The sequence below is a fragment of the Stegostoma tigrinum genome, chromosome 33, assembly GCF_030684315.1.
Source record: "Stegostoma tigrinum isolate sSteTig4 chromosome 33, sSteTig4.hap1, whole genome shotgun sequence".
Taxonomy (NCBI): Eukaryota; Metazoa; Chordata; class Chondrichthyes; order Orectolobiformes; family Stegostomatidae; genus Stegostoma; species Stegostoma tigrinum.
The window spans coordinates 22498162-22524892 of NC_081386.1; the positions used below are offsets into that span (position 1 = coordinate 22498162).

General features: G+C 42.3%; 2 protein-coding genes across 5 annotated transcripts in view; one reads left to right on the forward strand and one right to left on the reverse strand.

Moving 5' to 3' along the window:
- Positions 1-7172, reverse strand: part of si:cabz01068815.1 (solute carrier family 51 subunit beta) — a 40112-nt gene extending 32940 nt beyond the window's left edge. For 2 of the 3 annotated variants that reach the window (XR_009442895.1, XM_048562837.2), the window contains exon 1: positions 6910-7170. The gene's annotated coding sequence lies outside the window, so the exon portion shown is untranslated. Of the gene's footprint in view, positions 1-2692; positions 3009-6909 lie in introns of all 3 variants that reach the window. The other variant, XM_048562838.2, reaches the window with a different exon arrangement.
- The window catches only part of LOC125467249 (dipeptidyl peptidase 8-like), a 108646-nt gene that overhangs the window by 53216 nt on the left and 28699 nt on the right, over positions 1-26731 (forward strand). The window contains exon 1 of one of the 2 annotated variants that reach the window (XM_048562832.1): positions 25456-25556. The exons of the other annotated variant lie outside the window; for it this stretch is intronic. The gene's annotated coding sequence lies outside the window, so the exon portion shown is untranslated. Of the gene's footprint in view, positions 1-25455; positions 25557-26731 lie in introns of those variants that run through there. 2 annotated transcript variants of the gene reach the window in all.

The window sequence follows — 26731 nt, forward strand, 5'->3', positions numbered from 1 at the left end:
GGGTGCTATTGTGGTCTGGTTTCGAAGACCATTGGTCTGAACTTTCATTTCGACAATGCTGGACTTACTATTTCTCTATTTTTTAAGATCTTGTAGCTGTACCTAGACATCCTTGTATGTGAGATGATGCTGTTGTCATTTGAGTACATGCGACAGCAAAGCTAATTCAATTCATTTTATTTACTTGGATAAGATGAAGAGGTGTGAGGTGAAGTGTAGATTCTGCTATTGATGTTATAATTATTCTGTTTGAATAACACTTTTGGATAGACTTGCAAGAACAGCAGCTTTTTCAAAGTAAATTTCTGAATGGGTTTTTTAAAAGCCTATTCCAAGACACCCGCTTGTCATTATGTAGCTAACTGTTCTATAGCACATTCTGGGCAAGTAGGAGAATGTAGAGAGGTCATGGAGGTGCATGGAACTGGCATGGGAATTGTTGGGAGTGTGAGGGGATGTCAGGGATGTGGACTAGAGCCTGAACTCACAGCTCACAGAACTACAATAAAGTCCCAGTGAACCAAGGCAGACATTCTAACCAGCGTGCATCAACATTCATTGGCCTTCGCAGTTCTATTACAGCAGCTTCCAAACAGAAATCAGTACATGCAGGGGACATTTATAGGCAGATGGATTGCCAAAGTTGGGAAATATTTCGAGTCAAGCTGAACATCACAATGGCATTTAGCCCTAAACATCAGCTATCATTGTAATCACCCCATAATGACATTGCATTTTTATGCTTGTGAAATAACAAAGTAAAAATTTGTGCAATTCTCAAAATGTCACAATAGGTTTTCCTTTCCTGTGCTCAAAGATCCCTTGAATGTTTTCTATAAAAATATACTACTTATTAATTTCCATTACAGCAATTTAAACAGTAGTAATTATTTGCAAAAGATCTAAAATACTGCATTTTACTTTCGAGGCAGAAATCCATCCTTATACTGTGTCATTGAAAAATACACAAGGGAAATATAGGGAAAATATCTTTGGTGACTTTCATTTTCTCTTATTGTAAAGTTAAGGTGAATTTGATAAACTGTTTAGTCTATTATGATTACTTCATGAAAACATGCTTTCCTTATGTTTACTTAGAGGAAAATATATTCCTAGCTGAGGAATAAGTTGAAAAGGATCTAATGTTTCAAGTAAATGTGTCAAGTCTATATGTTCCACCAATGGTCTTTCTAGATAGATGAAACAGGTTAGGTCCAATATCCTTCCTTTAACGTGTGGATGAGGTTTACAATAAAGCTCTTGAACATTAAAGTGAGATATTGTATTTGAACATTGAATGAACAGATAGTTTTTGCAACCATATCTAAAGATAGTCTCGTGTGGTTTGGGGTTTCAAATGTGCATCCGTTTTGAGTCCAATATCTTGGATTTTACAGATCCAAACACTCACGACAAACTACTAATTCATTTATGAGTCAATGTCATTCTACATTAGGTTGAAAATACAACTCCATATAATGAGAAATTTATTGACTTGTCCCTGATCGATACTTTTATTTCTCTTGTTTAATGGAAATTCTTTTCCCATTAAGCTAACAGATATCATTCCCTTACTTTGTTATCCTATTGATAGTTTCACTCATGTTTCAGATCATTGCTATTCTGGCAAGTTAAACCAGGATCTTTTTTCCCAGGGTAGGGAAGTCCAAAACTAGATGGCATAGATTTAAGATGAGAGGAAAATGATTTAAATTGAATCACAGGGACCACATTTTCATTCAGACAGTGGTGCGTGTATGAAATGAGCTGCCAGAGGAAGTGGTGGAGTCTGGTACAATTATAACATTTAAAAGGCACCTGGATGGGTACATGAATAAGAAGGGTTTAGAGGGATATGGGCCAAATGCTGGCAAATGAGACTAGATTAATAGAGGATAGCTGGTTGGCATGGATTAGTTGGATGAAGGGATTGTTTCCATGCTGTTCAACTATACGACTCTATAAATCTTTCATGTGACCTGTTATTATTTGTTTTGGAATTATTTGTACCAACTAAAGATGGGTTTGGATTAATTTATTATTGTCAGATGTACTTCTGTACAATGAAAAGTTTTGCTTTGAGTGCAGTACAGGCGGGTCATACCATAGAAAAATCATAGGATGCTAGAACAGAGTGAGGAATACAAAGTTACAGATGCACAAAATAAGACATCAACATTAGATTTGAAATTTGAGAGGTCCATTCAGAAGTTTAATAACAGTGGGAAAGAAGTTTACGAATGGCTTAGGCCCAGACAACTTCTTTTGCCAAACTACAGCAAATTACATTCTGGCATCAGTTATGATATAGTTAGCTTTGTTAATTGTTTCTCTTATTGCTTAATCTTGAATCTGATTGTTTCTGTGCTGTCAGCAACAGAGAATGGATGAGTAGTAACTTAAATGAATATGCACCCTGCTACAGATGCAAAGACTAAAGATTAAGCACATAAAGAGAAATCAGTAGCAAGACAACAGCAGTAACCCTTAGTGCAGTTTGAACAACATAAGATTTTAAGGTGAATGTAACACAATGCAGTAATTAAAAGCAATTTCCTTGCAAAACAAAACTGAAGAACAGCTACGAATGACATTTAACATATTAGTTTTAATACATTTTAAAGTCATAGGCACCATTTTAAACTAACTGCTAAGGGTGGATTTGATCCAACATTCAGAGATCTGTTAATACCTGTAGTAACGATTTGTGTTTAGGACCATAACATGGATGTGAAGATAAACAAGGAGGAAGTCTAGGAGCTTGTTTTGCTTTTGAGCAAGCTGTTTGATGATTCTGAGGAGCTCTGAATGGTTGTTTGAGAGCTCCACAAAAAAAGCTGCTGAATTTGCCTTAGTCTGTGGGATCCACAACTGCACAGTATACGCACACTTGACATCATTACAGGCAGCAGGTTACTGAGTTCAGTTTTTCTCAACTTCTATGGCAGGTCAACAACTGAGAGGGTATAACCATCAGGTTATTACTGAAGAGGCTGGGGCTTCTCTCACTGGAAAAGAGGATGCTGAGAGTTATGTAATACAGTTTAAAATTATGAAAAGTAAGGGTCCCGACCCGAAACATCAACTTTCCTGCTCCTCTGATGCTGCCTGGCCTGCTCTGTTTCTCCAGCTCCACACTGCATTATCTCTGACTCAGCATCTGCAGTTCTTCCTATCCCATAGTAAAGATGGAGCAAGTTTCTGCAATACATCTTGTAAATGGAACACAGCGCTGCCACTGTATATTGTAGTGGAGAAACTGCACATTTAAGGTTTTTGGTGGTGATCCACTCAAGTGAGTACTGAATCATGTTGAGTTTCTTGTGTGGTGTTGGACTGCACCTATCTTGGGAGGTGGGCAGTATTTCCACTGATGTGAGAGTCCAAAACTATAAGTTATAAATACAGTATAAGACTAACACCAAAATCTTAATAAGGTATTAAACAACTGTTTTACCTACAGTGTAGTTGGAATTTGGAATTTGGAGTAGCTGAGATGAATTGCATAGTTGCATTTCAAGAGAAGCTAGAGCATTAAGTGAGAGAATGTGGAATAGAACAGTATGTTAAAAAGGTTAGACGAAGTAAGATATATGAAGGTTTGTGTGGAACGTGAACACCAATGTAGACCAGTGGGCTGAATAACCTGTGTTTGAGCTGTAAATTATATGAGGCTGTATAACAATCAGAATTATATTTATATAACACATTTTCAGTTAAAATATAGATCATAATTGCCAGAAACATAGAGTTTTGTGTAGCTGAGAATTTTACAGTTAAGTATTTTACTGCTTGTATATATTTGGGCTTTTAAACATTCAAAAATGAATTAGGTACTGAAATAAGCACTGGTATCAAATGACAGTATTTGCAAACTGTATTTTATATAAATTGCAAAATTAATTAAATATTAGATAAACATTTTCCAATGTTACTTATACATCTTGTTGCATAAAACACATGTAATAGCATTGGTTCCGAGGGACAATCTGCGCTTTGTCTTCTCTGGCTTGTACTAAGCACTGTACTACAATGAGATACTATTGTAAATAATTACTCAGCTGTTGTTTCCAAGGGAATTAATCAGAGAAAATACAGATTTTTAGAATAATATACTAAAAGACTTAATTTAGTTAATGTTAATATAATGTGTGAAGCACGCATTGTTATCCTTCAGCTGCAAGAGATTTACAGGGTATTGCCAGAGCTCAGAACCCAGCTGGTTGCATTTTATCCAAATTTCTTTGAAACTGTAATTGACCTGAGACTGAAGAACAATTAGCTCCTCACATTAATCTGAGGAAATCACAAAAACTGTGTTTTGTGACCTTAAAAACAAATTACATATATTTGCACATTATGCATTACAACAAAATGCTTCTGTACTTACAAAAAACTGCATTCCTCAATCTATTACATGCAGGATTACTTTGAAAGAAAACTCATTATTATGTTGCCAAATTATGTGAAAATATTCCTATTTCACATTGATCAAATTAAACCAGAAGTTCCTTTATTACACTTTGAAAGACGTTGATGTCAGCTGCAAACTAAATTATTGTCTCTCTCTCCTGGCACATTGATCAAATCATTAGCTCAAAGCATTCTTTCGTTAGCACATTATCCATACTACCCCATTGTAATGTTCTCTGTCATATCTTTCTGATTCTGCTACATATATTCCAAAATCCAGGAAGATGAATATGTGTCTAAGTTCAAGGCAGGCAGTGACAATTAATCTATACATTACTAACATGAGCAAAGTCAAATATGTGGCCTCCAACTCGACTGTAACCTGGAGGTTAATGACATTTGCACAAGCATCAATTAATTTCACTGTCGTCTATCCTTCAAAAACTACCTCAAAGGTCAGTGTTTATGATCAGACAATCATATAGTCACTTCCGTTCTGTTGGCTGCTCAGCTCCCATTGAAAGCACATGGAAGAATATGTAATGAACACAACGTAGCTGTTTCACAACATGGATAAGGAGAAGTTATTGTGACATCCAGGAAAATTCTGATGCTCTGTTCCACTGGAACAAGTATGGTGGAATAGGATCAAGACCCAGAAAAACTGAGAGAGATTACAAATTCAAGCATTAAGAAGAAGGCATACGGCATGCTTGCCTTTATTGGTTGGTACATCAAGTATTGGAGTTGGGAGGTCATGTTGCAACTGTACAAGACATTGGTTAGGCCAGTTTTGGAATATTGCATTCAATTCTGGTATCCCTGCTGTAGGAAAGGATGTTGTGAAACTTGAAAGAGTCCAGAAAAGACTTAGAAGGATGCTGCCAGGGTGGGAGGGTTCGAGCTTTGAGAGAAGCTGAATGGACTGGGGCTATTTTTCCTGGAGCATCAAAGGATGAGGGGTGACCTTATACAGGTCTACAAAATCATGAGGGGCATGGTTAGATCATTTTCCTAGGGCGGGGGAGTCCAAAACCTAAGGGCATAGGATTAAGGTGAGAGAGGAAAGATTTAAAATGGACCTAAGTAGCAACTTTTTCACAAAGGCTGGTGCATGTATGGAATGCGCTGCCAGAGGAAGTGGTGGAGGCTGGTACAGTTACAACATTTAAAAGGCATCTGGATGAGTAAATGGATAGGAAGGGCTTAGAGGGATATGGGCCAAATCCTGGTAAATGGAACTAGATTAATTTAGAATATCTGGTCAGCACGGATGTTGGACCAAGGGTTCTGTTTCCGTGCTATAGATGCCTATGACTCTATGATGGCATAAGGAAACATATCCCAGCAGCAAGAATGACCAGAGAAACTCAATTATTCCGCATGGGACCAAAACAAGGATACAACTTTCGTATGTAAGTAAATCCATGCAGTTAAATGGATGAGCAGAGTCTCAAGTGAGGAGGTAAAATGTCCAGGGTTATGCAAGAATCGTGGATGGATGAGACTTCCATAATATTACATTGTTCCTTCGTGAAGAATGATTCTCTCAAGTATCTAGTGTCTGTAGCCAGTTAAAGCATTTCCTAATTGAATCATACAACACACAAGAATGCCATTGGGCCCACTGTGCCTCTGCTGACTCATTGAAAGAGTTATCCAGGTGGGTATAGATCTGAAAAGGGTTCTTTCAAATATGTAGCAAATTGGTTTTTGAAGGTTCTGAGATAACAAAGTGTAGAGCTGGATGAACACAGCAAGCCAAGCAGCATCAGAGGAGCAGGAAAGCTTGATGTTACGGGTGGAGACCCTTCTTCAGAAATTTCCTACTATCTTTGCATTTTGAAGATTGTTACTGAGTGAATAAAAAAATCTGTCATCCCCTCATCCCTAGTCACAATTCTCAAGCTATTCATGTGGCTGAAGTTCCTCATTCCTGAAATGGTCTTATTCAGCACTTTTCCCAATCTTCCTGAAGTCTGGATGCAATGCTCCAATTGAGGCCAGCCCAATGGTTTACACAGGGTGCTCCTAACCTTTTGCACTCCCATGTCCTAGTTGAGAAAGCCCAGGATCCCATTCACTTTATTGACAGCTTTCTTGACCTGCCCTGTCACCTCCAAAGCTTTAGCCATTGAGCACCCTCCCAGCTTCCTCTGCTCTTACCCCCTATTTGGAACTGTCCCTTTCACTCTGGATTGCCTCTCTCCCTCTTCTTCCTACCAAAAGAGACAACAAAACATTTCTGGCAAGTGGGAACACTTGGAGAAGCTGGTCATGTACATTTGCCCAGCCATCTCCATTCCATTTGGAAAATTCAGCTTTCTGAATGCTCTGACCTTTTATTGTAATGTATTACCAATGCTAAAGTACCAAAGGATTCATGATACTATCAATACACTTTCCCCGCACCCCACAGCCAGTACCAGCGCCCGCCAACCCTTCGGATTATTTTCCAGACATTAATCCCAAACAAGGGAGAGGAAATTGCTTTACCTCGCGTCCCTTGCAGGACAGACACAAAAGTGAACCTTCAGGCCGAGGCAGACGTTAAGATCCAAATTTTCGTGCGTGACAAGTCCTGACGAGTTTGCACTATTGTGGGCAACTCCAAACCTTTCTCCAGGCTTCAGCCTGCAAATTCAGTTGCCAAAGATAAAGCTGCGGCAAAGCACGTGGAGAGAGTGGGAGGAGACTGAAAAAAATCATCGGTTGGCCCACGGCTGGTGGGTCGCCGAACTGTGAAAGCGAAATGTCCTTTCTCCAAGCTTGTTTCAACATTTGTATGATCGTAAAAATTGATTTGTTTATGACATGACTTTCCTTTGACCCAAGCGTCTACTTTCTCTGCACCCTCACCTCGCACAGAGTTTTTAAAAACTGCCATTACTTGTCTCCCTCTTAATTATTTCTCTGCGCTCAGAAAACACTACAACCGTGTTTGGGTGGGGGGTTTGCTGATTTCGGCTGAGTTGAAATTTCAAGGTGTGAACCTTCTCGCTCGTACAGATCGTGTCAGTTTCGTTCCCAACGGTATCCCTGACCTCGCCAGCGGTTTGTAGAGTAACGCGGATCCTTCCGATGCTTCGTCTCGCTCTTCCTTTACCATCTGGGCTGTTTCAGACATTCCCTGGTGGGGACTGTCTAAGCTTATCGAGCCAGCATTGCACAGAAATGAAATCTCCCAACGGACATTTCACCTCATCGAGGGCAAATTATCCTGACATTTCAGATTCGGGACTGAGATCAAATGTGGGTGAAAATCCCTTCCCCAGTCCAGGTTGTTCCCTGGCATCATCGTGACATTTCACGGAACAAACCGCTGAAAGACCGACTGAATTATTCTGCAAAGAGCCAGCACGAATTCAACGGGCAGAATGTCCTCTGAGGCCACACTAACTCCTGATAAGTGAATTTTCTGGATTGGGCAGCATTTGCTGAACACGACACCAGCGGCTAATTTAAAATCGTCAGCCGAGTGGCTGTCTCGGCTGTGTGTTCTCTAAGTGACATACATTCACACGCAAAGAACCATCCTCCAAGATACGATCAAATAGAAGCCGAAAGAACTGTGGATGCTGTAAATCAGGAATAAAAACAGAAGTTGCTGGAAAAGCTGGCAGAATCTGTGAAGAAGAAAAAAACCAAGAGTTAACGTTTTCGGTCCTTCCTCAGAACCGTTCTCTGAAACGTTAACTCTGATTTTCTCTTCAAGAATATGATCAAGCCCTGTGCCTTTTTTTTTGAATTACTGCAAGCCCTGTTGCCCCGTGCTACTTCCTCCAGGCCAACAGCAAGGCCAATCAGAGTTGATTTGCCAATCCGTTGAGGACCCTTTCCACTGTAGTACACAGTGCTAGCATCGGGATCTTGTGATATAGTCATAGTGTCTCCATCTCTAAACCAGGAGGCCTGTGGTCAAGTCCCACTTACTCCAGAGGCACATCATAACATCACAGAAAAGATTGATGAGGAAAATATCTAAATTGTTTAAAATTGAAATGATTGTCACATTTGCCCAGAGGAGTACAAGTCGAATCACAACATGTTTCTATTTACAACATAGATCTCTGTAAAGATTCCACAACCAGTTTAACTCTGCTAAATGTGAGGTGATGTGCTTTGGAAGAGGTAACAATACAAGGGAGTACTCAATGAATGATAGGACACCAGGAAGTTCAGATGGATCTTCATAGAATCTCTATAGGCTAGAAACAGGCATTCAGCCCAACAAGTCCACACAGTTCCTCAAAGAGCATCCCTCCCCAACTCATTCCCCTACCCCTGCATTTTCCCCTGTCTAACCCAAACATGCCTGGACACAATGGGCAATTTGGCATGGCCGATCCACCTAGTCTGCATATCTTTGGACTGTGGGAGGAAACCCATGCAGACACAGGGAGAACATGCAAACTCCACACAGACATTCACCCAAGGGTGGAACTGAACGTGGGTCCCTTGTGCTGTGAGGCAGCAGTACTAAGCACTGTGCCACCCTTATCTTGGGGTCCTTGTCCACCAACCACCAAAGACAGCAGGATGAGTTAATGGAGTAAGTTAAGCAGGCACATGGGAGACTTGCCTTTATAGGTTATAGAACAGGGAGATTATGTTGGAGATGTACAAAACTTTGGCTAGGTTACAGCTAGAATCCTGTGTGCTGTTCCAGTCACCACACTCTACAGAAAGGATGGGGCTGCACTGCTTGGAGTGCAGAGGAGATTCACCAGGATGTTGCCTGGGATGCAGTGATGCAGCCGTGAAGCTGGATAAGCTCAAGTTGTTTTCTTTAGAGCATGGAAGACTGTGAAGTGACCGGATTGGGGTGTACAAGATTATGAGGGGCATGGACAGAGCCGATAGAAAGCAGCAGTTCTCCTTAGTTGAAGGGTCAATAACAAGAAGGCATAATTTTAAGCTGAAAGGCTGGAAGTTTAGGGGAGAATTGAGGATTTCAAATCCTCAGGGGTGGTGGGAATCTGGAATGCACTGCCTGGGAGGGTAATTGAAGCGAGAAACCTCACATCGTTTAAAAATACATGGATGAGCACGGGAAATGTCATACATTCAAGGCTATGGACCAAGGCCTAGAAAGTGGAACTTGTGTAGATTTAGAATAGTTTTGGTCCGTGCAAACTCAATGGGCTGAAGGGCCTCTTCTGTTCTGTATGATTCTATGATTCTCAAAGGCACTAATTCTCATAGTATCCAAATTGCTCCATGGCCTCACTCTTTTCCTTTCTCCATAACTTATACCAGCCCCACAGCCATATAGGAATTAAACTTTCCTCCTTTCTGGCCTTTTCTCCATCTCCAATTTCTACTGTCCCACCATTGGTTACTGTGCATGAGCTGCCTGGACCCAGCACTCTGAAATTCTTCCCCATAACCTCAGCACATATGTCCAGCTTCTAAGAAGATGCCTCCTTAAAATCTGCTTCTTTCAAGCTTTTAATAATCTTTTCTAAGATTTTTCTAAGACTTCACCAACCCACCTGAGGACTGTAGAGTTTGAACAAAGTGGCTCAACCACAAAAACATCTCTACATCCTCAGGAGGCTGAGAAATTCAGCATGCCCACAAGGACTCTTACCAATTTTTATAGATGCACCATAAAAAGCATCCTGTCTTGGTGCATCATAGTGTGGTGTGCCAACTGCTGTTCCCAGGACTGCAAGAAACTACACGAATTCATGAACAGAGCCAACTCCACCACACAAACCAGCCTTCCATCCATTGACTCCATCTATACTTCCGACTGCCTCAGGAAAACAACCAGCATAATAAAAGACCCCTCCCACACCTGTAATACTCTCTTCCACCCTCTTATATCGGTCTGACGATATAAAAATTTGAATACGTGTATGAATAGATTCAAGAATTGCTTCTTCCCTGCTGTTATCAGATTTTTGAACAGACCTCTCAAATGTTACCTCTGATCCCTCTCTCTCTGCGCCTATAACACTGTATTCTGCACTCTGTTCTGCTACCCTGATGCACTTTGTATGGTACAATCTGCCTGTATAATCCACACAGCAATACTTTTTACTGTATCTCGGTACGTGACAACAATAAATCAATCAAACCTTCTCAAGGATAATTTAGAGACGGCCAATAAATGAGATGTGCACCAACGAGTGATACCCCAGTTCCGTGAACAGGTGTAGCTAAAAAAGCTATGTTTATTCTGAGCACAAAGGCAGTATACAAATCGTTGCAGCCAACTTCCAAAAGTTAAACTATGTGTTAAGCATCAACCTTAGAAATAATCCAAGGGCAAATGGGGAACTTAACTGGGAGTAAAATGGAAGGGATGGGCATTGTGAGACCTGTCAATGCTTTCACTTTGTGACAACACCATCGAGCTTCATTCTGATTGAAGTGGCTGTGAAACAAGAACAAGACCTTGTTTCAAGAAACCAAAAATCTCAAAAGTTCTTTTGAAATCTCCAGTATCAGAGAAAGAGTCCCTGACACTCCCATGCACTTCATGCATCAGAAACCTACATCTGTTAACCGGGGGTCAGGGAGTAGAAAGATTTACAGCATGGAATCAGACCCTTCCATCCAACTGGTCCATGCCAATCACATATTCCAAACTAATCCTGTCCCATTTGCCAGCATTTCACCCATATCCCTCTAAATGCTTTCTACTCATATGCCCATCTAGATGCCTTTTATTTAGCAAAGCATACTCCAAGATGCCTGGGTATTTGAGTATTTTGAAGGAGAGTGGGGAAAAATTGGTGCATCGTAAATACTGACATGCCTGATATTGAGAGGCACAGTGGGGCTGGGGCAATGGAAATAAAATTTGTCAGTGCCAGCATAACTCTGATGTTCTCCCAGAGGTAAGCTATCCTCTTCTGGCTATCAACGTTGGAATGCTGCAAGGTGAAGAAATTACCCTGCTCCCAAATGTTTTTCAGCACCTCCGGTGTTGTTACCACCACAGTGTAGGTGAACCATTACATTAAACACGGTTCTGATGAGCAAGCTGCAAGACAAACAGTCTGAGATTCTGTTTCACACAAAGACTTTCTGATTCCACTGACCCTCCCCGTCCTCCCAAAGAGCAATAATTTCGACATCGTAATGTTAAATTCAAACAGATATAATCACAAGCGTATCTGCACGTGTCTTCACCATGCAATTCAAACATTCCCAAAATGGTTTTTGTTTTAAAAAGTGCTTTAAGCTCATAGTCCAGGGCTTCCCACAGTAAGGGTCATTGGCATTTTGGAGGTAGCAAGCTCTGAGGCAGCAAAGGCCATTGTGCACTTTTCACAGAGTTATACCAGCTATATGCCTGCTCTTAAGCAAACATCCCAAACCCCATCCTCATCACAGCTTTCTCGAGGGGCAGTGACAATTTTCAAGTCGGGTCACAGTGGGAAAAGATTTGGGAGGCAGTGCGTACCTTAAAATTGAAGAGCGAAATATATTAAGGTCCCAAGGTTTTGACACTGTGAACTGATTGTAATAGTTTTACCATTATTTCCTTGACGAACAAAATGAGGTGGGTTAATTATCCTGACTCTGAGACTTTATTGTTTTACAAATCCAAATAAAAATTTAACTCTTGATGACACATGTTTGAAGGTTTTGCAATCCCCTCCAAAGTAACTATTTTGCATAGATAAATGACCTCAAAGTTATGACATGTTGTACAGTGTACTCTTGTAGATTCATAGTTATACAGAGTAGAAACAGACTCTTCAGTCCAACTAGTCCATGTCGAGCATAATCCCAAACTAAACTAGTCCCACCTGCCTGCACTGGGCCCATATCCCTCCAAACCTTTCCTATTCATGTACTTATCCAAGTGTCTTTTAAATGTTGTAACTGTGCCCACATCCACCACTTCCTCAGGAACTTCATTCCACACGTGAACACCCCTCTGTGTAAAAAAAGATTGCCCCTCATGCCTTTCTTAAATCTCTTTCCTTAAAAAAGTGCCCTCCAGTCTTAAACCCCCCTAGCCCAGGGAGACGATACCTGTGATTAACCCTGCCCTTACTCCTCATGATTTTATAAATCTTGATAAGATCACCTCTCAACCTCCTAAGCTCCAGTGAAAAATAGAGTCCCAGTCTATTCAGCGTTTCTTTACAACTTTGCAGTTGTTACAGTTTAGCAATCTGTGCATGTGACCGTGGCCTCTGTTGTATAACTACAATACTACAATGATGCACTGTATAATGTAATTATATCTGTTCCAGATAAAATGGGTTTGGTTCACCAGAAAGATAGGGTGCGCTGAAGGTGAGGGAGGGTGTGGCTGGGTACAATATTGGTGGGGGTGGGGGGGTGGAGAATTTCTTCTGTGCGTTATAATTAGCAAAAGATACAAATGTTATTTTTAAAAGGGGTTAGAATTTGTTAAACATAGTGCTTAGAAGTCAGTCCCCAAAAATGTATAAAACAGCAACTGTGCCCTGCCAATTTACAAGGTCAGGTGGTGAATGCGACCAGATCACTTTAAATGACTAAGGTTTGATTAGATGTCTTTGATTGATATGTTAAACTACATTACAATCAGTAAATTCAGTAGCCAGTTCTAAAAGCTTCCAGATCAGAGGTTAATTACGACTTTTAGTTTCTATCTAGTATGTTAACTGCATTGCATTTAGGTACTTCATCCTTAAGCAAAAAGGGCAATGAAGCAAAAGGTTGCCACCTGCTATTTACCTGAGAGGGGAGTTTTGATTAACTATTATATCACGTCATTTTATATAACCCTGGGGAACAAGGGGTTTCCTGTTACACATTATTTATTCTAATAATATCTTCTCTGGAAAAGTTAAGAAGTTGCCTTTGAAAATGTGGTTGATAATTTATAACCTCAAGTCTGGTTGTAAAATCCAAGAAAGTTAAAAAAAATACAAGTTACTAAGGGAGAATCTCCAAAGGTTTAATCAGGTGTGGCGTTGAAGGAGTGTTTTAAAAGGAGAGTGGGATTGAATAGTCAGGACTGCAAAGAGTGGTTCCAAACTGTGGAGCATGAAGGCTTTGAGCAACTGAAGACATAGCTGTCCATGATGGAACAAATGAACCGTTTGGAGTAGGTGAAAGGGAGATGGGGCTGGTGGATGTTACCAGGAATGGAGAGATAAGGCCAGGATGGCATTTAAAAAGGAACACATGAAATTAAAAATTATTAAAGCAACGATAACAGGGATGAAAGAGCAGGTAGTGGGTGCAACTGGATGTGGGCTGGAGAGTTCCAGATCAACTATAATTCCTTTTAGTGCGATAATTGAAGAGCAAAATATATTAATTCTCATTAGATCTTGCCAACAAAGTATTCATTGCCAGAGCTGAGACAGTGCTTTAGACTGCTTTAAAATAGTGGCTGTAAATTAAGGGCCAAATCCTCTACAGAAGCATCAATGAATGGTTAAGATAATAAAATGTGAGGCTGGATGAACACAGCAGGCCAAGCAGCATCTCAGGAGCACAAAAGCTGACGTTTCGGGCCTAGACCCTTCATCAGAGAGGGGGATGGGGGGAGGGAACTGGAATAAATAGGGAGAGAGGGGGAGGCGGACCGAAGATGGAGAGTAAAGAAGATAGGTGGAGAGAGTGTAGGTGGGGAGGTAGGGAGGGGATAGGTCAGTCCAGGGAAGACGGACAGGTCAAGGAGGTGGGATGAGGTTAGTAGGTAGCGGGGGGTGCGGCTTGGGGTGGGAGGAAGGGATGGGTGAGAGGAAGAACCGGTTAGGGAGGCAGAGACCGGTTGGACTGGTTTTGGGATGCAGTGGGTGGGGGGGAAGAGCTGAGATAATGGGAACTGCAGATGCTGGAGATTCCAAGATAATAAAATGTGAGGCTGGATGAACACAGCAGGCCAAGCAGCATCTCAGGAGCACAAAAGCTGACCAATATTGTGCTCCTGAGATGCTGCTTGGCCTGCTGTGTTCATCCAGCCTCACATTTTATTATCTTGGAATCTCCAGCATCTGCAGTTCCCATTATCTCAGCTCTTCCCCCCCACCCACTGCATCCCAAAACCAGTCCAACCGGTCTCTGCCTCCCTAACCGGTTCTTCCTCTCACCCATCCCTTCCTGCCACCCCAAGCCGCACCCCCCGCTACCTACTAACCTCATCCCACCTCCTTGACCTGTCCGTCTTCCCTGGACTGACCTATCCCCTCCCTACCTCCCCACCTACACTCTCTCCACCTATCTTCTTTACTCTCCATCTTCGGTCCGCCTCCCCCTCTCTCCCTATTTATTCCAGTTCCCTCCCCCCATCCCCCTCTCTGATGAAGGGTCTAGGCCCGAAACGTCAGCTTTTGTGCTCCTGAGATGCTGCTTGGCCTGCTGTGTTCATCCAGCCTCACATTTTATTATCTTGGAATCTCCAGCATCTGCAGTTCCCATTATCAATGAATGGTTAAGACAAGGTTAACAATGGTTAAGGTTTATAAGACAACATAAAAGCAAAATATTTCTTCTGATGGGTTTCAGAACAGCCTATGTTGCAATGCTGTGCATATTTTTGGCATTTGATTAATTTAAGCTGTTATTCCCCGCTGCCAAAGTGTACTTTTAAGTGGATTCTTTGTCATTTTTTTAGCTTTCTGGAGTTCCTTTTATTTATCAGTCATTTATTTTCATGCAACTCTGCTTTCAGAACAGTGCAGCCCTGAGAGGTACTTATATATAGGATTTTTAAAACAAAACTCTTGGTAAAATCCTTTTATCAATGTAGTGATTGTAACAATGTCAAAGAAGGGGACGTCACAGAATTTGAGTTTCCAGATGGGAGCTGTTAATCTAGTTCAGTTGTCTTTCAATTAGGATAAGTATTTCTGGCATTGTGTTGTTTTTTGGGGAGATTGACTCATTCAATGCTGCTGTCGAAAACTGACCCCAATATATGAATTTTTTTTCTGGGCAAATGACATTGGAGCAGAGGAAAAGCAATGGGAAATTCTTTTGTCAGTTCTCCTGAACCCACAGCTATTTCATGAAGCACCAGATACTAAGACCTTTCAAGGCCGCATCTCCCCTATTTCCCGCAACACATCCCTCACACCCTGTCCCCGCCACAACCGCCCCAAGAGCATCCCCCCCATTCTCACATACCACCCCAAAAACCTCCGGATACAACGCATCATCCTCTGACACTTCCGCCATCTACAATCCGACCCCACCACCCAAGACATTTTTCCATCCCCACCCTTGTCTGCCTTCCGGAGAGACCGCTCTCTCCATGACTCCCTTGTCCACTCCACACTCCCCTCCAACCCCACCACACCCGGCACCTTCCCCTGCAACCGCAGGAAGTGCTACACTTGCCCCCACACCTCCTCCCTCACCCCCATCCCAGGCCCCAAGATGACCTTCCATATTAAGCAGATGTTGACCTGCACATCTGCCAATGTGGTATATTGTATCCATTGTACCCGGTGTGGCTTTCTCTGCATTGGGGAAACCAAGCGGAGGCTTGGGGACCGCTTTGCAGAACACCTCCGCTCGTTTCGCAACAAACAGCTGCACCTCCCAGTCGCGAACCATTTCAGCTCCCCCTCCCATTCCTCAGACGACATGTCCATCATGGGCCTCCTGCAGTGGCACAATGATGCCACCCGAAGTTTTTGCAGGAACAGCAACTCATATTCCGCTTGGGAACCCTGCAGCCCAATGGTATCAATGTGGACTTCACCAGCTTCAAAATCTCCCCTCCCCCCACTGCATCCCAAAACCAGCCCAGCCTGTCTCCGCTTCCCTAACCTGTTCTTCCTCTCACCCATCCCTTCCTCCCACCCCAAGCCGCACCATCATTTCCTACCTACTACCTCATCCCGCCTCCTTGACCTGTCCGTCTTCCCTGGACTGACCTATCCCCTCCCTACCTCCCCACCTATACTCTCCTCTCCACCTATCTTCTTTTCTCTCCATCTTTGTTCCGCCTCCCCCTCTCTCCCTATTTATTTCAGAATCCTCTCCCCACCTCCCTTTTCTGATGAAGGGTCTAGGCCCGAAATGTCAGCTTTTGTGCTCCTGAGATGTTGCTTGGCCTGTTGTGTTCATCCAGCTTCACACTTTGTTATCTTGGATTCTCCAGCATCTGCAGTTTCCATTATCACCTTTCAAGAGTTGACAGGTTTTGTTAAGGAATATTATGACCCCAAGCCTCCTCTAATTCTGAGATGCTATCGGTTTTACTCAGCAATTTGAAACCAGGGGAACCTGTATCAGGATTTTTGACAAGATTAAAACAACTGGCAGAGGCATGTGACTTTGGTTTAGCCCCTAATGAGATGTTGACAGACTGTTTGGTATGTGGGATTAATGATGTAACCATGAAGAAGCATCTGCAAGCTGAAGCCTAACTGGACCTCAAACAGGTACTACAATGGGTTTTATCATGGGAAAATATGGCACGTGGAGCGTATGAGTTGCAGGGTGGACACCCTCACCAGTCCACAGAGCATGGAGAGCACCCATTGAGTGAAGGCAATTGCACAACCTCACTCAGGACATACCCTGAACAGACGGACTCTGGATCAGCCCACAACAAAACCCCATATCAAAGCCAAGCCTTGGCCAAACAGTTAAAATTTTCTTCAGGATTCGGGCCGGCAAGCCACTACTGCCAGCATGTGGACTCAAGACAACAAAAGAGTCTCACTCAACCTAGATGGAGTAAGAGAACTCACAGGCCGGTATCCAGGAGATTACACACCATGGAAAGTCCACCTATATCTGGTTCAGAATTGTTAAATGCAACATCCAAATCAGAACCAATCAAAATAAATATCTGGTTAAATGTTTACTTGGTTCTAATGGAAGTCAATACTGGTGCGGCCATTTCAGTGATCACAGAACAAGTCTTTAACAAAATTCGCTCTGGACACCAACCCTTAAATTTGTGCAAAACCTCTGCTAGACTGTGAACTTATACCATGGAACATTTACAGATTAAGGGTGCAACATGGGTTCTGGCCTCATTTACCACTGATTGTAGTAAAAGGCTCAGGAACCTTTTGACAGATAGGGCCTAGGATTAAGGAGGCAAATTCCAGGACAGTTTTGACCAGACCAGCACAAACGTGCATCAGCCCACCTGCAGACTGTGTATCTGATTTTATTCTGTACTAGACTGTAACTTCACCAGGCTCAAATGCTTGATACTACGCCATTTTTGAATTAAGAAACAAATGCAGCTGTGGGCTATTTATCTCCTTGAGTTGGATCCACTATTTAATTTAACCATGACTGATGTGGTTTTTGCTGTTACTTCCTTTACTGCCTGCTCCTCTGCTTCGAATAATTCAATGGCCCAGCCCACACATCTCTCTGCAGAGGAGAATTTCAAAGACTAATAAGCCTCTCAGTCAAGGAAGTTTCTTCTGGATTATAGAATGATGTTAGAATGGCCAACTACATGGTTAAGAACCAGAATACACAATTGATATAACTATTTACCTAAAACATAAAATAGTGACGAAGCATTATAAAGCAGTGAGAAAAATTGTTTTGCTTATCCAAGTACTGGACCTTCCACGTTTCTGTTCTCAAAGCACTGTAGTAAAATGACACTAATGAAGTTCAGGGAATGCTTCGGTCTGCATTTCTGAACAACTGGTCTTTCTGAACTATAGATATCCCTGAATGGAGAAGGTAACTGTGCACTATAATACTGAAGCAAATAATTTCCATTAGGAATACTGAGGCATTTAATTTCCGGCAACAGCAAGAAAAGCAACAAATAAAGACAAATAATGAAAGAAATACTCTGCAGGTCAGACAGGTTTTTTGTGTGTGTGTGTGTGGCGTTTGGCGGGTTACGGAATAAAAATATAAAAAGGTTGTGATCAGGTGAAAAACAAAAGAGATTAAATTAGTCATGCTGGGCATAAGAGTGTTAGCAGAGAAAAAAGCATCAAGGAAAACAATAGATCATTGTGATCTAACAAGAAGGAAATGTGCAAAGAAAAGGAAATAATTTGAGTCTGTGATTATAGTCTGAAACTGTTAAACTCATCACTGAGTCAACAAGACTGTAAAGTGTCCAATCAAAAGATAGCCAAGGACATGTCATATGGTCAAAGAGGGTAGGAGTGCAGGATATTTGCACAAGAGATAGCAAGAACTGCTGGTGCTGGAGTCAGAGTCAATACAGTGTGGAGCTCCAGGAACACAGCAGGTCAGGCATCATTATCGGAGTACGAAAGGCGATGTTTCAGTCCTGATGAAGAGTCCCGACCCAAAACGCTGACTTTCCTGCTCCTCTGATGCTGCCTGACCTGCCGTGTTCCTCCAGCCCCGCACTGTGTTGACTGTTTACACGAGAGGCAAGCTCAGAAGAAAAGATGGTGCCAGAGGATAGTGAAGAAGAAGGCAATGAATTATTGGAATTTGTGATCCTTCATTCTTGAAAGAAAACAATGTATATTAGGTGGAGAGGCACTCTCAGCTCATTATGAAAAGTTAGGCAGTAATAAATACTGGCACAGAAAGTTCTTGCAAGTAATTTATTAAATATTCTGTTATAATTTATATTCCTTGACTTTATCCCAACTGGTGCCTTTTTTTATTTTTCTTGAAATAGTTGGCTGAGTGCACAAGGTGATTGGAAATTGGGCAGCACGGTAGCTCAGTGGTTAGCACTGCAGCCTCACTGCACCAGGGACCCAGGTTCGATTCCAGCCTCGGGCAACTGTCTGTGTGGAGTTCGCATATTCTTCCCTGTGTCTGCGTGGGTACCCTCCAGGTGCTCTGGTTTCCTCCCACAGTCCAAAGATGTGCAGGCTCAGTGGATTGGCCAAGCTAAATTGCCTGTAGTGTTCAGGGGTGTGTGGGTTATAGGGGGATGGGTCTGGGTGGGGTGCTTCAAGGGGCGGTGTGGACTTGTTCGGCTAAAGGGCCTGTTTCCACACTGTAGGGAATCTAATCTAATTTGAATCTATCCATGTTTGGTACCAATTTAGTTCTTGAGTAAAACCAGGCTCAAATTTATCGTATTTGATTGGCCGTTAATATTACTTCAAGAAGCCACTAGCTGTCCTGAAGTGCAGTGCTCCATTTTAGAAATAATGTGCAAAGGTATGGGGAAAGAATAGGTGATGGTAGTAGATAATGTTGCTCATCTGAAGAACAGGGGAAGACACAATGGACCGAATGTCTTCCTTCTGTATCTGTGATTCTGTAATAGATTGTGTGAACTGATGTTGGCTGGTTCTTGTGAAATGACAGTTCAGAATCCCCATTTCCACTTCTACAGCCTCTTAGCATGGAGACAGCTGTTTACCATTTAACAAGCGATGATAACGTTCTGCAGCATGGTGCTTCTAAAACTACTGATATATTGACACCATTTACCAATGCTTCACTCTTAAGTTATGAGAAAGAAAAATAAGAACACTAAAAGATAGCTGGATAGCTGCAGTGTGCTGTAGCCAAGAAGTAACCATTTAAATCACACTCAATCAAAACTCCCTTACTGCATCCATTAGGCACTGGTTGCAGCCAAAAAAGTGCTGTTAAAGCTACTGGGGCATAAAACTACACGCTCATTCACTAATAGAACTTTTGGCTGTTGAGATATATAATTTACAAAGTGCACCAGAGCCAATAGGCTAACAATGAAACATAAATTTTCTACAAGTTGAGGCACAAGCTGTTGAACATATCTTTTAATGAAGAACATAAGCCAGTTACTCCTCCTGGCACATCATATGACTGATATGGCTATTTTGCCCTTTGAACCTATTTACCAATACATATGATCCTGGACAATCTTCTAATTTAAACACCACCTTCAACCATTTTTCCTCAGATTCTTTAATTCATTTTGACACAAAGTTTTATCAACTTCTGTCTTGCATACTCAAAATAAGAGCAACCACTGATCTCTAGGGAAGATAATCCAAAGGTGTCCAGAAGTTTGATTTAAGAAATTTTCCTTAACTTGGTCCTAGATATCCAACCATGTATTCAGAGGCTGCAATCTAGACTTCCAAGCCAGGAGCTATACCTTGTAGCAAGTACCCTGACAACCCCATTAGGAGTGTGGGCTGCATATACCGAAGACTGGGAATCTCAGTCAGTGATCAGAAGCTAAACTGGACCAGCCATACAAAAACTATGGTTACAACAGTCGGTCAGAATCTAGGAATTGTGTGGTGAGTGACATGTGTGTCTATCCACATCTACATATCACAAGCCAATACTGTGATAGGGACACAGGAATAGAATCATAGATACGCACAGTCATACTTTGGTCCAACCAGTCCGTGCTGACCGTAATCTCAAATTAAATTAGTCCCACCTGCCTGTGCTTAGTTCATATCCCTCTAAACATTTCTTATTTATGTGTTAATCCAAATGTCTTTTAAATGTTGTAATTTTACCCACATCCACCACTTCCTCTGGAGGTTGATTCCACACGTGAACCATTCACTGCGTAAAAATATTGCCCCCGTGTCTTTTTTCAAATCCTTCTTCTCTCACCTTAAAAATATGCCCCCCAGCCTTGAAGTCCCTCACCCAAGAGAAAAGCCACCTGCCATTCACCTGATCTATACCCCTCATGATTTTATAAGCCTCTGTGAAGTCACTCCTCAACCTCCCACACTCCAATGAAAAATGTCCCAGCATATCCAAGCCTCTCCTTCGAACTCAAACCCTCCATTGCTGGCAACATCCTGGTAAATCTTTTCTGAACCCTCTCTAGGTTAAGAATTTCCTTCCTATAGCAGTTGGCCATTCAGCCTACTGAGCTTACCCACCATTCAGTATGATCATGGCTGAACAAACACTTCAATGTCTTTTAGTCACTCCATCCCCAGAACACTGTATGCAGATGATAATCTGCACCTATCAATATCTACCTTAAACATATTCAAAGATTGAATCTCCACAGTCATAGAGTCACAGAGATGTACAGCATCGAACGGTTCCTTTGTTCCAATTCATCCATGCTGACCAGATATCCTAAATAATTCTAGTCCCATTTGTCAGCATTTGGTCCATATCACTCTAAACCCTTCCTATTCATATACCCACCCAGATGCCTTTTAAATATTTTAATTGTACCAGTCTCCACCACTTCCTCTGGCAGCTCATTCCATACATGCACCACCCTCTGTGTGAATAAGTTACTCCTTAGGTCCCCTTTAAACCTTTCCCCTCTCACCTTAAACCTATGCTGTCTACTTTTGGATCCTCCACCCTGGGGAAGTGACGTTGTCTGTTTACTCAATCCATGCCCCTCATGATTTAATAAACCTCTATAAGGTCACTTCTCAGCCTCCAAGGTTCCAGGGAAAATGTCCCTATAGCTCAAACCCTCTAATTCTGGCAACATCCCTGTGAATCTTTTCTGAACACTTTCAAGTTTCACAACATCCTTCCTATAGCAGAGACCAGAATTGCATACAGTATTGCAAAAGTGGCCTAAACAATATCCTGTACAGCTGTAACATGACCTCTCAACTCTTATACTCAAGGCACTGACCAATAAAGGCAAGCACACCAAACATATTCTTCACTATCCTGTCTACCTGTACTCCACTTTCAAGGAACTATGGACCTGCACTCCAAGGTCTCTTTGTTCAGTAACACTTACCCTGGGCCTTGCCATTAAGTGTATAAGTCCTGCCCTGATTTGCCTTTCCAAAATGCAGTGCCTCACATTTATCTAAATTAAACTCCATCTGCCACTCCTCGGCCCATTGGCCCATCTGATCAAGGTCCTGTTGTACTCTGAGGTAACCTGCTTCACTGTCCACTACATCTCCAAGTTTAGTGTTATCTGAAAACTTACTGAACATATGTTCACATCCAAATCATTTATATAAATGGTGAAAAGTGGTGGAGCTAGCACTGATCTTTGTGACACATTGGAGGCCACAGGCCTCCAGTATGAAAAGCAACCCTCCGCCACCATCTTCTGTCTTCTTCCTTCGAGCCAGTTCCATATACAAATGGCTAGTTCTTCCGGTATTCCATATTATCTAATGTTAGTGGTAGAAAATTCCAGAGGCTCACTCCGCTCTAAATAAAAGAAATTCTCCTCATCTTGAACCTAAGTTGCAGCCCACTTATTTTTCAATTGTGCCCCTGGTTCTAGACTTCCCAACAGGGGAAACAGCTGACCTGTGACTACCTAGTCAAACCCTTGACATATTTTGTGAGTTTCACTGATATCACCTCTTGTGCTTTGAAATTCTAGAGAATAAAGACCCAATTGGTCCAATTTCTCTTCACAGGATAGCCCCGCCATTCTGGGGAATAGGGCTGGTGAATCTTTACTACATTCACTCTATGGCAATAATATCTTTCCTAAGATACTGTGATCAAAACTACAGAGTACTGCAGATGTGGTCTGACTAAGCTCTTAGATAATTGAAGCAAGGTGAGATACTCTTCATTTGCCTGGATGGATGTGGCTTAAGACAACAATCAAGAAATTTAACACTACCTAGGGCAAGGCAATGCGCTTGATTGGCCTCTCATCCACAACATTCAGTAAGCAAGTCTTTCACCACCAGAGCACAGTGGCAGCAGCATGTATTGTCTACGAGATATACTGCAATGACTCACCAATGATCCTCTGAAATCACCTTCTCCACAATCTCTATTATCCGGAAGGGCGAGAGCAGCAAATGCATGGGAACACCATCATAGTGATTGGAGTGGGGTCAGCCAGGTAAATGTCATGGAGTATGCACTCCCTGATTGGAATTGTTAACCTGGTTCAAACAGGGAGTTCTGGCTGACAGATATAAACAGGAGTATCAGGGGTTCTGCTGTTTCCAGGAGCTGCCTCTGTGCTAATTCGGTCAGTGTCATGTGCTACGCATGTGTGAATAAATGGTGACTTGGTGAAGGGATACCAGCCTCTGTGGAATTATTTCAACCATCACCTGCAAGTTTCCCTTAAAGTCACCTCACTTGGAATTATATTGTCATTCCTTCACTGTCACTAGGTTAAAATTCTGGAACTCCCTTCATAATAGCATTGTGGGGTATTCCCAGAATCCAATGACTGCAGACATTCAACAACTTAGCTCATCACCATCTCGTGCACTGCAATTAGGTATGGGCAATAAATCCTGTCCTCGTCAATGGTGCCCATATCCCATTAACAAATTTTGGTTCAAATTGTTTGCTGGCAAGCAGCCAAGTTCCAGTCCCCCCCGACCCCAAATCAGCTTTTTGGAAAATGACTCAGGAGTATGGCAAGGAAATAACAAAACTGCCTAATTGCAGGCTGGTCTGGAACCAGATTCTGAATAAAAAATTATCTGCAGATTTATTTAATTAACTGAACTTAAAGTCCACAGCAGCCATGGCATGATTTGAACTCGTACTTCCAACATGTCAGATTTCTGGATTACTTGTCCGGTAACATAAACATGCGACACGTGGTGCAATATGTAACACCCTTGCCTCTGAATCAGAAAGTTCTAGTCATATTCCTGGGATTTGGTTGCCGAAGAGAGATGCATTCATAAGGTGATCAAACAGGTTGTGCCAAACTCACAAATCCTGCCAGTGCACAGTAATGGCAAAGTGCCAAGAGTGTAAAAGACTCCTAGTTAGCCACATGACAGAAAGAGTGCTTTCATCTCCACCATCACTGGGGGTTGGTTATCTCAGTTGTTTGGATGATTGGTTTGTGATGCATTTTGGTGCTAATAGCGTGGGTTCAATTCCAACACCAGCTGAGATTACCGTGAAGGACTGTCCTTCATAATCTCTACTGTCAGTTGAGACCCACGACTTAAACTACCACCAGCTATCATTCTCTAATGGGAGAGCAGCTCTATGGTCCAGTAGGACTATGGTGGCTTTACCTTTGAGAATAAGAAGCATAGCTCCAGACTTCAACAAATACATAGCTATTGCCGCTTGGACTAAGTGATATTTGTCATAATGCACCACACAAAATAACAACTTTGCCACAGTGATAATGGGAACTGCAGATGCTGGAGAATCCAAGATAATAAAATGTGAGGCTGGATGAACACAGCAGGCCCAGCAGCATCTCAGGAGCACAAAAGCTGACGTTTCAGGCCTAGACCCTTCATCAGAGAGGGGGATGGGGAGAGGGAACTGGAATAAATAGGGAGAGAGGGGGAGGCGGACCAAAAATGGAGAGAAGATAGGTGGGGAGGTAGGGAGGGGATAGGTCAGTCCAGGGAAGGCGTACAGGTCAAGGAGGTGGGATGAGGTTAGTAGGTAGGAGATGGAGGCGCGGCTTGGGGTGGGAGGAAGGGATGAGTGAGAGGAAGAACAGGTTAGGGAGGCAGAGACAGGTTGGACTGGTTTTGGGATGCAGTGGGTGGAGGGGAAGAGCCGCTTGGGAATCCTGCAGCCCAATGGTATCAATGTGGACTTCAGCAGCTTCAAAATCTCCCCTTCCCCCAATGCATCCCAAAACCAGCCCAGTTCGTCCCCTCCCCCCACTGCACCACACAACCAGCCCAGCTCTTCCCCCCCACCCACTGCATCCCAAAACCAGTCCAACCTGTCTCTGCCTCCCTAACCGGTTCTTCCTCTCACCCATCCCTTCCTCCCACCCCAAGCCGGACCCCCATCTACCTACTAACCTCATCCCACTTCCTTGACCTGTCCGTCTTCCCTGGACTGACCTATCCCCTCCCTACCTCCCCACCTACACCCTCTCCACCTATCTTCTTTACTCTCCATCTTCGGTCCGCCTCCCCCTCTCTCCCTATTTATTCCCGAACCCTCACACTCATCCCCCTCTCTGATGAAGGGTCTAGGCCCGAAACGTCAGCTTTTGTGCTCCTGAGATGCTGCTGGGCCTGCTGTGTTCATCCAGCCTCACATTTTATTATCACATTTTATTAACTTTGCCACAGTGGGTTGTCACCATGAAGACTTCGTGAGAAACTACCGTGCATGTAGGTGGTGTTAGTCACCAGAGGAGGCATTCGAAGGAAGGGCGATGTTTGGGGTATTGACCAGAGGTGGCGCTGTGTGCGGAGGTCTTTTATTACAGCAACAGCAGGGGCTTCGGCAACTGGAGGTTCAAAGGCTAAGTGGCGGGGTGGGTGTCGATCCTGTCTTCAACTGATATATCGTTGGCAGCGGAAGTGGGGATAGCGGAAGTGTATAAAGAGTCCGGAAGAGCGTGAGGGAGTCTCAGTGTGTGGGTGAGAATTGAAGGGAAATAAATGTTATATAATTTGTGTTTTTACTGTTAAATAAAACACGGAGAGCTTAAATAAAATGCTGTATTTATTTGTAATTTACAAATCAAAACCAGAGTTCTCTTCATCATTGTATCTTAGTCATGATTTCTTCAGAAATCAGTTGTTCAGAATTATTGGAAATCTGGAATTTTCCAAATAATAATTTTCTTCGACAAAACCTGAACGAAAACTTATCCCGAGATTAGCTCCTGGATTCAAACCTTTGGGAACTTTCTTACATGGGAGCAGGGACCTTTATTTAATTTCAATATTTTCACTTTTTTTGTATTATCATTTTTGCTTTAAGTTCCTATCCACTGCAGCTTCTTATTTGCTGAATGTTTTGATTTGGCAATCTGGAAATTTTGAATTATAAAACAGTAACATGAGATCCTCTGTAAGATTGAGGTTTATTTTATTCCGCTTAATTCTCTGCCCTGTCGAAAGTTTTAAATAAATAATCGAACCAGAGCTTTCCGAAATCATTTAATTATCTTATTTTCTTGGTTTTTAATTTAGTAAGTGACAGAATGCAGCATCCGCAGTATTTTCTTTTCGATAAGGAAATGATGTTTGCTTTAAGCAAGGTTGTTTTTGGTCAAGAGATTGCACCAGTTTATCTTACGTGTATTTGGTTCTGCACTAACCGTCAGGTTGAAAAATGTAAAATAGAAGAAAGCAATCTTGACGGCCCTCATTTTGTGCAATCTCAAAAAAATTATCTTTGAAATTTAGATTGAAATTTAAATTGAGAATGACACCTGGCCTGAGGAAATACGATATCAATGGTGGGCTATCAAAAGTACAGTCAGTACAGCACCAAGTTGTCAAATCCTATTTTTCTAAAAAAACAAAATAAAATGAATGGTGGAAATAAAAAAATTGGAAGTTGCTGAAAAATTCAGCATGTCAGGCACCATCAGTGAAGAGAAAGTAGTGTTAACGTTTCAGGTCCAATAACCCCTCTGAACAATTAACTCGGCTTTCTCCCCACAGTTGCTGCCTGACCCACTGAGCTTTTCCAGCAAGTCATGATTTTGTTCCTTTTTATTAAAACTGCGTGACCTCAGTTACATCACTGTTCCCAATTTCCATCAGTCATTCAATGAAAACTCCCTTAGGAATTCAACAAGAGG